The sequence below is a fragment of the Grus americana genome, chromosome 12 (assembly GCF_028858705.1).
Source record: "Grus americana isolate bGruAme1 chromosome 12, bGruAme1.mat, whole genome shotgun sequence".
Lineage (NCBI taxonomy): Eukaryota > Metazoa > Chordata > Aves > Gruiformes > Gruidae > Grus > Grus americana.
The window spans coordinates 882,424-894,607 of NC_072863.1; the positions used below are offsets into that span (position 1 = coordinate 882,424).

A 12,184-nucleotide genomic window follows, 5' to 3' on the forward strand; every position below is an offset into this window, starting at 1 on the left:
GGGGAATTAGCAGTTTGCAGGGGACGGGAGCACCCGCTGCCCGCCGGAGGAGGGGAAACCTGCATTTCCCTGGCCAGGGAAACTTCCCTTCTTATCTTGAATATGGTGTGCTGGAAATTTGCTTTTCAGAAATGCTAAAGCATTGGTCAGAACCGGACACATTTTAACATTCCCTTAACCAAAAGTTTTAGTTTGTTTAGTTTTTTCTCAACCATTTGGGCACTGCTGCCTCCCGACCCCATCTCTGCTGCCCGGTGGGGCCGGCTTAGCCGGGGATGCCGGCAAGGTGCCGCTCAGCAAAGACCCGAATCTTCGATACGGGACGTGCCGTGCTCTTGCAGAGGTGACCGATACCGGACGCTGCAAAAGCCTGGCCCAACGCTCCGCTCGTTAGCGTAGCTGGGTCCCCAAACCTGCCACCCCTCTGTTGCGGGTTACTCGCTGGGAAAAGGTACCCGCTGCTCTGCTGTGCTATCACTCCACTGCTACCAGGCCTGAGCGGCTCCTTCCCACCAGTCTGGGCTGGTTTTGGGCAGATCCCCTGGTACGCTGGTTAGGATCCCCGGGCTGAAATCTGGGTGATCCTCTAAAGAAGGATGGAGAGCGAACCCGGTTCAAATGAAAGCACTTATGGCCGTGAACCTGGCAAACAGCATTTGGGGCTCTGTAGCAAAAACAAAACAGACCCAGACGGCACATATTTTCTTTCCTTTGAAAGGGAAAACACAAAGTTAAAGGATTTAAACCCCCCCCCACCCCCCGTTTTTTTAGAGGAATTAAAACAAAAATTCACATCTGGAATGACAACTCCTAACCCTACCCCGTATCCCCCCAAATTAATCAGGCCCTGTAATGGAAATGCTGACAGACTCATAACTCCAACCTTTCAAACACAGATCTGGTATTAAACTGCTCCTGAAGCCCTCTAAGGAGCCGCGCTCCAGCGACAGCATTCTGCAGGCGCTGAAGGCGACGCAGGCAGAGCAGCGTGGCAGCTGGTGATGGGGGGGGGGGCTCATCCCCTCTGCCCGTCCAGGGTCCGCAGGCAGCCTCTCGCGTGCTGCACCCACCCTGCGGCACAGGGCGCTCCCGTACCCCCCCCGTGCCGCTCCCGGGGTGCAGCCGTACAGCTCAGCTCACGTGGCTGCTGCACCTCTTTCCCCGGGGTGCGTGCAGCAGGCATCGCCCCCTCCCTCTGTGCCGCTGCGCTGCCCGGTCGCGTCGGCTGTGCCCTGGTCCCCGTGCCGTGCCCTGGTCCCCATGCCGTGCCCACCCGCTCTGCCCTTGCCGGACCCCACCAGGAGCTTGTGTGCCTTTGGGAAATCCCCCTGTGCGGGGCTCAGCACACGCTGGCTGCGCTAAACCTGACATGTTCTTCCCTTCAAAGCTGCTGGTCCCTCGCAATTGTTTAAACTTTGGTAGCATTAACGTACAAGCTGTAAAAATAGAGCCTGATGCCAAGAGACCCATCTAACACGTCTTTGAACTTGATGTCAGCCCGCCGGCAGCTGCAGGTCTCTCCCTCCATCGCCTCCCTGGGGCAGCTCAATCCTCAGGTGACCCAGCAGCGTGGGGAGCAGGGGGGGCAGTGCCCAGGCGGGGGGTGTCACGATGGGGACGTGGTCGCAGCGATCTGCAGCCTGCGCTGCATCTCGAGCAGAGGCAGGGCGGAGATGAGCACAGCCCAGGGCACCCGGGCACCCTCCTGGATTCGGGGCAGGAGGGAAGGGAGGATGTCTGGGGATGGGGGACAGCAAAAGCTCCGGGAGAGGTGAGTGTTGGTTGCAGCTTCCACTGTGCCAAGAGAGCCCCTCACCTCTGTGACTGCTTTTCAGGGCTGCCGACCCCGTTACAGACAGGAACTTCCGTCAGGAGAGGGGAAGGTGCGATCGGCGGGGGCTCCGGTTTTACCTGTCTGCCTCGAACAGGCTCCCGACCACGCTGCAGCACCTCGTGCGCTCGTGACGGTGGCTCCAGGGTGATGTGAGTGCCCAGACCAGGGCTTGCAGGGGGGAGCCGGGGGGAACGTGGGTACCTGGCCAGGGGACGAGCACGGGGCGGTGCAGCGGCACGGACGGGGCTTTGCAGGTGCTGGAGGTGCCGGGAGCTCGGGTCCCGTGGCGAGGCGGTGTGGGAAGCGCCTGGGCTGGCGGCAGCCATCCTGCCCCGTGCACCCAGCTCCAGGTTGGATAAACAACCCCGAACTCCCAGCAGACTGAGAGGGGATCGGGATGTGGTGTTCGGCTCTCACATCCTTCTCACTACCAGGGGGGGCTTTGCCAAACTGGAGCCAGCACAGTTACACCATCGGTGACACCATCGCCTGCGGCTGCACGGGGGTCCCTGCACGCGCGGAGCAGCCCGCTGAGCGAGCGGCCCGGCCGGCGAGAGGGGCTGGAAGTAGAAAGCTCTATTGTTTTCCCACCTGTCCGAGTTACAAAGGGCCAAATGGATTTTCATGAAACGTTATTAAAAAATGAAAAGGGTTTAGCTTCCGGGCCGAGGCCCTGTTTGCCAAGTCAGCCCCAGGCAAAGTTTTATGACTAAGTATGTAATAAAACCCTTTGAAAGAGGGGCTTATGACCGAAGTCTCCACAGACCCTCTCCGCTCAAGGGCAGCACATGGTGGATTGCAACGCGTTCATATCCTGCTCGGTCCTCTTCTGAAGGCGTTTTTCCAGGACAGGGACAAAATTACCCTCCGGACAGAGGCGCTGCTCCCCGCGGCGTTATGGCTCTGCCCGCACCGGCAGCCTGCTGCTGCGCAGTGTCGTGGTGGGCTGCCAGGCAGGCAGGGACCCTGTGCCCCGGGGAGCACTGCCGGCGTGAGCGGCAGACGGGACAGAGCTCCGGACACATGCCAGGACGGACCAGCTCCGCACAAGACCTCTGCTTTGTGCGTGGAAAAGGAGCTCGTGCGTCCTGCCGCTGGCCGGGGTGGTACCCTGGAGCATCAGCCCCACGGGGACGCGGTGTGCGAGCCGATGGGCAAGCCTCCGGAGGGCTGACCAGGCGTCTCTGGGGGGGTTGGCTAAGGGCTGGAAGGGTGCAAGCACAGAAAGGTTTGGGAAGGTCCTCGAACAGGGCCGGCTGAATAATACATCGATGCCAGTGTCATATATAATGCGTGTGGCACGCACGCGCTCCCCACAAACGCGCTCCATCTGCGCAGAATTTTTGTGCGCAAAGCTTAGCTTTAAATAATTTGTAAATAATGTTCTCATTATTTTGCTAGCTTTAATTAGGACAAAGGGGGGAAGAAATTAAGTATTTAGGTTGACTCCCAGGGAAACTTCACACAGCAGAGCAACTCCTTAGACTTCAGAACAGTATCCTAAGGGGAGTGATGGAAACCCTGAGCCATTTAAATTTAGACTGGAGGAAGCCCTGGAGTTTAACGCAGGGGGCTGTATTGGCCCACGGAGGGTAGGTGAGGAGACAAAAAGGCCTTTTTCATTTCTCTCCGTGGCATTGCACTCAAGGAGTAGAGGGCAGACTGCAGATTTCTTTCCTGCAATACATCGCTCCTCAGGCTGGAATCTTGCACTCCACTCTTTTGTGATCAGGGTTTAAATTGGCATTTAACACGATCACTACAGCAGAGTAATGAGACATCACTTTAGTGCTGCAAATACCAATCTGCAGTTAAAAACTGTATGTGTCAATTGATGGCTTTGTTTCCACAGTTGTCTTGTTAGATGTCAATCAGGCGGCTAAGCAAGCCTTTCACGCAGCCAGCCATAAGTGTGAGGGATGTAAGTGTAAGCGAGTGGGTTATGCATGTTACTTGCAGTTAATTACAGCGGGGGAATGACAGGAGCTGGTGTTGGACAACGCGCCTTGGAGCGAAGCCTGCAGGAGATGCCGGCAGCGAGGAGGCAGGTTTGTGCAAACCTCCGGGCGAAGGCTGCCCGGGGCCGGGGGCTGCGGAGTGGGGACTCTGCCCCCAGCCCTGCGGGGCTCCTGGGGGTGCCCGGGCTGAGCCGAGACACGGTTTGCTCCTCTGACCTGGCCAGGTCGTGGGTTTTGGCTTCTGCGTGAGGTCTAACGAATGAATCCTCCAGCTTCTCTTACCTTCTCCCTTGCCTGCAGAAGCAAGCAGATATCGGGGGGCAGAAGTAGCCGCGAAGGATGAAAACCCCGTGCCCCGGCAGAAGCTCTGGGAGGGGAAGCAGAGCAAACCCCAGGCAAACACCGGGCGGAAGGAGAGGAGCAACGCGAACACGCTGGCTGCTGGCGAAGCTTTGACCTTGCCTGGCGGGTGGAAAGGCTGCTGATATGCTGATATACGGCTTTACCGTTCTCGTCCAAGCCACATTTCAACAGACATCCCTTTAGCGCTGTGTCGTATCACGGCCGAGTGCTCGGTGTGCTGGAGGTACTGGGGATGGAGGGAGAGGGATGGCGACAAGGCAGGAATGCAGGTCAAGGCCATGGAGGGGGTGCAGCTCCCCACTCGTGTTCTCTGCGCGGCAGACTGCGTGGTCCGTGACTGTGGGTCGGGGCTGGGACGCCCGGAGGGTGCTGTGTGCGGATGGGCAGGCAGCCCGGCATCGGCATCTCCGCGCGGGCGAGGGGATCTCAGCTGCAGAGAAGAGCGGGGGGAGCGCGGCTGCAGTGTGAAGCCCCCCCCGGGCAGAGCTGCACCCCAGCAGGCGTGGGGCCGTGCCAGGGCTCTCTGCAACGCCCCGTTAAAAGCAAACCCGGGTTTCTCTAGCAGCAACAAACCGCCCCCAGCCCTGCAAGCCAGGCAGCCCCTGGGCGGGGGGGCATGCAGCAGGAGGGCAGTGCTGCCCCGCCGAGCACCCCGGCCCCCCCGTATCTGCCGGGAAGCGCCTCTAATCCCCTTATTATGAGGTCAGAGCTCCGCTCCTGGTCACAAATATATTCATTTTTAATTTTCCCACCGCTGGCCCCAGATGAGCTCCCACTCCCCACAGATGGGCTCCCCCTCACCAGCCGGGTACTGGGGTCCCGCAGCTGGCGTTGGGGGATCAGGCAGGCTGGGCGGGGGGGGGCAGCGGGTGGAGGAAGGGTGCAGGGGGATTTTTAATTCAGCCACAGAAATTATATGTGGGATGAAAGGCAGCGGAGGGAGAGGACTGGGGGGTGCAAGAAGGGCTAAAACCAGCCCCACATTGGGGGAGCATGGGGGGGGCTTGTGGGCGCCCCGCACCAGCCTTCCCCCTGGAAATGGGCGCAGCTAAGGCTGACCCCAAGATGGAAATCCTTTCCTGTGAAAAACGCTCTGCTTTTCTAGTAACAGGAGACATTCCTGAAATCGGGTGAAACGTCACGGGTTCCCTCAACATTCCCCATCTTTCAGGGACTTAGAAGTACCAGGCAGTCTGTAACGAACACTCGCGTCATGCCCAGGCTGTGGGGAACTGCCGGCATGTGGCATTTATTTAGTTATTGTAAGGGAAGGCAGAGAATTTAAGGTTTGCAGCTAACAATTCACCATGCATGAATGCCTGGAAAAAAAATCCAGCCCAACTTCCCGTTCAGAAGTCTGGAAGATGTAGTCCAAGAGCCCTGTCCTGCGCCCAGCTGGGAGAGTCCCTCGGAGCAACGCCGGCAAGACCCCCAGCGCATCTCAAGGGTTTTGGACGCTGGTGCTCTGGGCTGGTCAGTGAAACACAAACTCCTGAAGCCTCCAGCATTTAAAAAAAAAATCCTCACGTAAATGCACTTTGTCTCCTGCACCAGCTGTCACAACCTTGTTGCTGCTGCAGGTCGACTGACTTTTGGGTAGATGCATGTGGAAAAAGAGATGCTCAAAGAAGGTGGTCTCTCCTTTTTTTTTTTTCCCTTTTTTCCCTGTTTTCCTTTTCCCTTTTTCCCCTTCTCCTTCTCTTTCTCCTTCTCCTACTCCTTCTCCTTCCTTTTTTTCCCTGACCCACTGGAAAGAGGATTGGTGTATGGCTGGGAAATCCTCTGGATGAATTGAAGGCGGATGCTATGGATGAGCTGATGGTGCATCCCCTGGATGAGCTGATGGCCGTGCATCTGGCGACAGCTGGGTGGGTTCAGCGTGCGGGAGGATGGCTGTGTTGGCCAGCCAGCCCCACCAAACGTTTGCAGAGGAGAGCGTATGGGATGAAGGACCCGTTCCTCCACCCCTGTTCTCTCTCCCCGGGGCTCGCACGGGACGATGCCTGCGAGGTGCCCAGCCCAGAGCCCGGGTGCTGCCTCTTGCCTTGGCTGGCCCCGTGTTCGGAGCAGGTATTCCACCGGCAGCTTGGCAGGTCCCAGCCCCTGGTACAGTTCCAGCCGCTTGTCAGTGCTGGAAAAAATTTATTGCTAATTCTGCAGAGACGTCACTGCACGGTCCCAGGAATGAAAGGAGTGGAATTTCAGCCAACCTGCTTGCAAGAAAAACACCAAAACCCCTTGCTAAAAATTGAGAGCATTTTTTAAAACCAGCTGATTGCTTTGTTAGGATTCTTGCAGGATTTTTGGGCCTGCCTGAGAAATCTGTTGTGCAGCCTGAAGGAGATGTTCCCCTCGTCGGGGACCTCAGGCTCCTTGAGCAACCGCGCAGCACTTCCCACCTGAGATGTGGCCCTCTGAAAACGTTCTGAGAAGCAGCAGCAGAAGAGATTTCATCTCTCTAACCCAAAAAATATGTGGAAAGAAATTATTGTGTTATGAGCAAACTGGCAGGGGATGGCAATTCTGCTTCTCAACAATTTCAAGAGCTTGAAATTGATTGTTTTTTCTGCTGGGAACAAAATCTGACCTCCTGTAAGGTCTTGCAGAATGGGATGGTGTTGAAACATCCATTTCCAAATCAGAAGAATTGGGGGTTTGATTTGTGAGCATCTGCCTCCCTCTCTCCGCTCAGAGGTGACGGCAGAATCCTTGACCTAACCTGTTGAAAATGGCATCGAAATCAATGCGCCTCCACAAGAGTGCTCACTTCTGATGAAATCCTGTATTTAGACAAAAACAGGCTTGATGAAGAGACGGTCCCACCAGTTTATCCTGGCATCTCCAGCACTGCTGAGGGGACTGACAGGCTGCAGCGGAGCCAGGCTGCGACCCCCCATCCTAAAAGGCGAAGGGATGATTTTGGTTTCCTTGCACTAGGGCAGGTGGGAGGGCAGGTCTCTGCCCCGCGGGGACCAGCAGCCGGGCTGCGACATGGGGAGCACGGACACGGGGAGCACAGACATGGGGAGCACAGACATGGGGAGCACGGACACGGGGAGCACAGACACGGGGAGCACAGACACGGGGAGCACAGACAGGGGGAGCACGGACACGGGGAGCACGGACAGGGGGAGCACAGACATGGGGAGAACAGACATGGGGAGCACGGACACGGGGAGCACGGACACGGGGAGCACGGACACGGGGAGCACAGACAGGGGGAGCATGGACACGGGGAGCACGGACAGGGGGAGCACAGACATGGGGAGTACAGACATGGGGAGCACGGACACGGGGAGCACAGACATGGGTAGCACGGACATGGGGAGCAGACACGGGGAGCACAGACACGGGGAGCCCGGGCATGGGGACCCCACTCTGGGGTGCGGAGATGCTGGGCAGGCTGGTGCGAACGCTCCCTGGGGGGCATTGCTCCCCCCTGGACCCGGGTTCACACAGACTGCTGCTGTCCCCTGTGGGGTGCAGCTCCCGTGTGGTGAGAGGTTGGTGAAACGAGATGAAACCTCACACGGAGCCGAGCGGGTGACGGCTGTCGCGGTGTGACACCTCTGCAAACAGCCAGGCAGCTCAGAGGCTCGCACGCTAAGCTCAGCATCCTCACAACGCCTGTGCCAGCGCCTGCGGGTGTCGGCGTGCATGCCCGCTTCCTGACAGCGCTTCGTGCTCCCCGGGGAACCGGCTGCGACACAGACCAGCCACGAGCAAACGTCCCCCTCGGCGGTGACCCCGCGGAGCCGGCGGTGCCGAGGAAGATGCGGCACTGGCGAGTCGGGGCGATGGCTCTGGCGGGGACGGGTGGATGGTGCAAATCTGGTGACGCCGATGGGGTTGGATGGGGTCAGAGCGGCCAGTGCTGGCCCAGGCACGGGGACTTGCTTTGGAGGGGGGGAACGTGCTCCGTGCAGGGAAGTGGGGCTACAAGCAACCGGCACCCCTGCAGCCCTGGCAGCCCATGCAGAGGGAGGGAAGGCAAGTCCGAAGGAGGGATGGGTGATTGCCCCCTTGTCAAGCCCCTGCGGAGGGGTGCAGGCAGGGGCACGTGGGTCTGGCCGTGCCGGGGTGGGCAGCCCTGCTCCGTGAGCCGCGGGAGAAGGGAAGCGAGTGTTTGGAATTGTTTGGCGCAGAAGGGAATGAGCTGAAGACAATGTCAAGCTCTGTAAATATTTATCAGATGAATGAGAGCAGGGGTTTGAAACGTTAGACAGCTGAGAAATGGCTGTTTTAATAATTCTCCTGATAAATTAAAACTTAGGGCGGGGGGGTGGGGAGCGGGTCAGGGGAGGAGGGGAGTTGTTTAGAGATTCAGGGCTTGAGAAGCCATCCCGGGCTGAGATGGGGCCGCAGCTGGTGAGCCCAGGCCTTCGCCCTTGGGGACGAGGATGAGGAGCAAAGCGCCTCTTGCCTACCAGGATGCTGGGGCAGCCCTGCAGGACCCGGGCACCCGCAGGTCTCCGCTGTCTCCCACGGCGTGTGCAGGGCTGGTTTTAGGGAGGACACACGAGAGGCAGAGCAGTCCCTTGGCAGACCAGGGCTGCTCCATGGAAGCCACCAGAGTAACGGGAGGACAAGAGCAGAATGGTGAGCTGGCTGGTAACTGCACACCAGCTCGCTGATCCCCCTCCTGCCTTGGCCGCTTCTCGTCAGACTTAGGGATACGTAAGGGAAAAAGACCCAATTCTCGTCGTTCGCACCTAACATTCATCCTGCAGTCAAGCACAGCGGCGGTTTGCAAGCAGGGCTCTGGTTATGCCACTCCCGACGTTCAGCTCTCGCCGTTTTCTCAATTAAGCATCTAAAGCTCCGTGCCGAAGGAATGCAGGACCAGACTAGCCCCCGCCTTGCAATCCTCCCTCTGCATCTACTTGGAGCCTTGCCTGGGCTAGGACACGGCTCTGACTCACCGCTTTCCGCGGAGGCACAATCAGCTTCTGGCAGGGAATACGTGAAATTGTAATGCTGGGGCTTGGCAGGTGAGCGTGGGGGAAGCTAAACTTCAAGTAGTTTGCTTTCAGATGTGTTTGCAAGTTTGGAGCCTGCACGTAGAGTTGATTAATTGCTGGGGATCTTGGAAGGGTTGGTTTTTTTTTTTTTAAATAGTGTTATTTTAAACAAAACTTTGCAGTTCCCCTTTAAAGGAGACATCTGGGCTCAATGTGGCAGGCAGGGAAGAGGCAGCGAGAGCAGAGATGATCACGGGGAGAAGTATGCACAGGAAAAATTCCATCGCTATGGGGAATTCACGAGGCAGCTCTCCTCTTCGCCAAGCCAGCATCTGTTTGCAAGGCTCAGACCCGGGCACGGGGCATGCCCACCCTCCTGGCCGCGGCCGTGCCCTGGCCGGCTGTCTGCATCGCTGGGGAGGCTTGGTGGGAGGGGGGCTCCTTTGGCCAGGGACCTCCTGGGGTCTTGGCCCCCGTTTTGCTGCAGGGAGGTGAGCCGAGGTGAGATCCGGCTTTTCTGCAGCTTCCAGGCGAGAATGGTTCAGAGACAAAAAGCCATAACGGCGCTTATGAATAGTTGTGCTATGGATTCACCAGGAACACTCGTATTACTGCCGGTGAGGCAAACAGAAGAAAAATACGGGGAGATAAACCTTCCCGCCTCAGCTCCTAAAGCATCCTCCAGCTCCCTGGAGCTGGGTAGAAACCTCTCATCTGTGCAGGCTGCCCCATCAATGTTCTTTATGGGTCGTCTCGGGCCTTTCCTGCAGCCGCTGGTAGCGGGTGCGGGGAGGGATAGGTGTTTAGACCGAGAGGAGCTCCGGGCTGGCCCTTTACGGCAGCTCTTAGGCTCCTATGTTATCTGGGCTTTGGGGCAAGCTGAAGCACAGCTGAGACAGAGGAATAAAGCCAGGCTTTTTTATTTATTTGTCTTTTAATGCTCTGCCATATTCACCTTTCAGGAAATTCCCATCTGCCTCCAAGTGCCCAGCTTCTTCCTTGGGCTCTGCACACCGGCTCCACATGGTTTCGTTTTCCTCACCAGCAATAATAAATCTGTTAGTGAAAGCGTCTGCTGGAGGTGTCTGCTCGCCGATAGAAAAGCCTCCATCGCCTACGCAGGATGTCCATGTCAACAGCTTACAAATCCTGCTCCCGCGCCCGTCCGGGAGGCGAGGGGCTGGGCTGGGGGCCCTGGGATGGGGCTGCCTTCCCTGCTGGGACGCCTAGTCGGATGCATCGACAGAGAATTCCTTTCATGGGGGAAAAACTCCTCCAATTAACTTCGTTAACAGCCCGGTCCGCTCTGCCCAGGCTGCTGGGAGCTCGTCCTGCGGCCGCCGAGGGCTGGCACTGCCCGAGCCGGGGCACAGGGTGATGCCCTCCTTTGGGGACTGCAGGACAAGCACCAACCCCCACCCAGCGCAGCCCCCGAAAGCTTTCTTGGGAGTAAAAGCCAATTGCCTAACTTCGTACCATCGGCTGCAAGGTCTCCAAAGCCAGCCTCCCCCAAGCACGGGCCTGGGAAGCAAAAAAAACATTGCCGGGTTCTCCTCATTTCAGCTAACTTCTCAGCTCTAACGGTGAGAAACGTGTATTTTTAGTGAATTAACTCATGGTCCCACGACTCTGGGAGATGGCACTTTAATAAAGCTGATAAACAAAAGCTTTCTGATAAAAATCACTTTTTTTTAAGTGCAACACAATTTTTTCCCTGTGGCCCCCCAGGCTCAGGTGTAGCCTGAGAGCGCCTAAGGGCAGAGACAGGTAATGAAACAAGTAGGGTTGTTGGTTTTTCCCCAGCAGAAATTGCCTGTGGGTTGCTCCGAGGCTGGCAGGTGCTCTGAACTGAGGCTCCGGCTTTAAAAAAGCCTCCCTGGATTTGAAGAAAACATTGTTATTCATGTAAATCTTGTCGGTATCTCATGAAAATGATTTTGGCTGTGCTCATGGTTAAGTCTGGAAGCACTGAGGTGTGAGGGTAAATGCTTTTCTCATGCCAAGCCAAAACTGGAAATCTTTGCGCTGCCAGAAATCCCCTCTTTGCTCTCCCTCCTCCCCAGCCTCCGGCGAAGGCAGCGCAGGGGTTTGCTGGGCTGGAGCTGCATTTTCTGCATTAGAACGCATTCTGCATTCTCCTGGTGACGGGGGTCCTCCCCCGCGGCGTCCCGGTTAAAACCAGCTCTACGGGTGCTTGCGTGGGGGACGGCAGGACGGTGCCCAGCTGTGCCTCGGCTCTCCCGCGGGACCAGGGCACAGGTTCCTCCTGGCTGCAGATGGAGCCCAGTGCTCAGTGATGCACAGCTCCTCCTCCTCTTCCTCCTCCTCCTCCTCCTCCTCCCAGCCGCGTGATGCTTTCCTCCCCACCAAGGCTCTTCTCTCCGGGCTCTCCCAACTGTCCCCTTTTCCAAACCTACACCCGTGTTACAGCTGAACTTGTGCTGGGATGCTGACAGAGGGCTGACTTCACAAACCAGCCCCTGGCGTTATCCTGCCCTCCGCTCCGGGTTTTTATCCATCTTGTATAACCGGAGAGCTCTTCTGGGGAAAGGAGCTATTTTTATTTCACTTCTTATACTAACCTGAGCGCACTTCTGCTGGCACAAAACAAATTCCACGTGGCAGATAGTTAACGTGGCACAAGAGCCGTGCTGGGAACTATACAGACACACCAAAGGAACGAGGCCATTGCCCCAAAGATGCTTGGAGAAGGAAAATGTTCACTGACAAGAAAACCCATCATCAGCAGTTTATAAAGGCGTTTGTCCTGCGAGCGAAGGAAGGAAGCAATACTCTGGGGGGGTTTAACCATCCCTCCAGATCCGCAGGGTCACAGCCGTGATTCAGCAGCCCAGCTCCATACAGACGAACCCAACACACAACTTAAGCTCTCCCAAACCTCCTGGCCCTCCGGCCCTCCAGTGCCACTGGAGGGGTGGCGGGGATGCAGCAAAGCGGGTGCTCCCGGGGACGGTGAATCCTGCTGTCCACGTCCCCACCGCTGCGCCTGCGGAAAGATAAGCAGCAGATAGGAGAAGTTGTCTTCTAACAGCACAAATCAATATTTA

The 12,184-nt window shown here is 57.4% G+C and overlaps 1 long non-coding RNA gene across 1 annotated transcript; it reads left to right on the plus strand.

Annotated features, from left to right (window-relative positions):
• Positions 1–3,761: 3,761 nt before the first annotated feature.
• LOC129211935 (uncharacterized) lies at positions 3,762–10,657 on the plus strand. Its single transcript, XR_008579010.1, has 3 exons — positions 3,762–3,882; positions 4,093–4,378; positions 10,079–10,657. It is a non-coding gene; the product is annotated as an uncharacterized LOC129211935 (long non-coding RNA).
• The last annotated feature ends 1,527 nt before the right edge of the window (positions 10,658–12,184 follow it).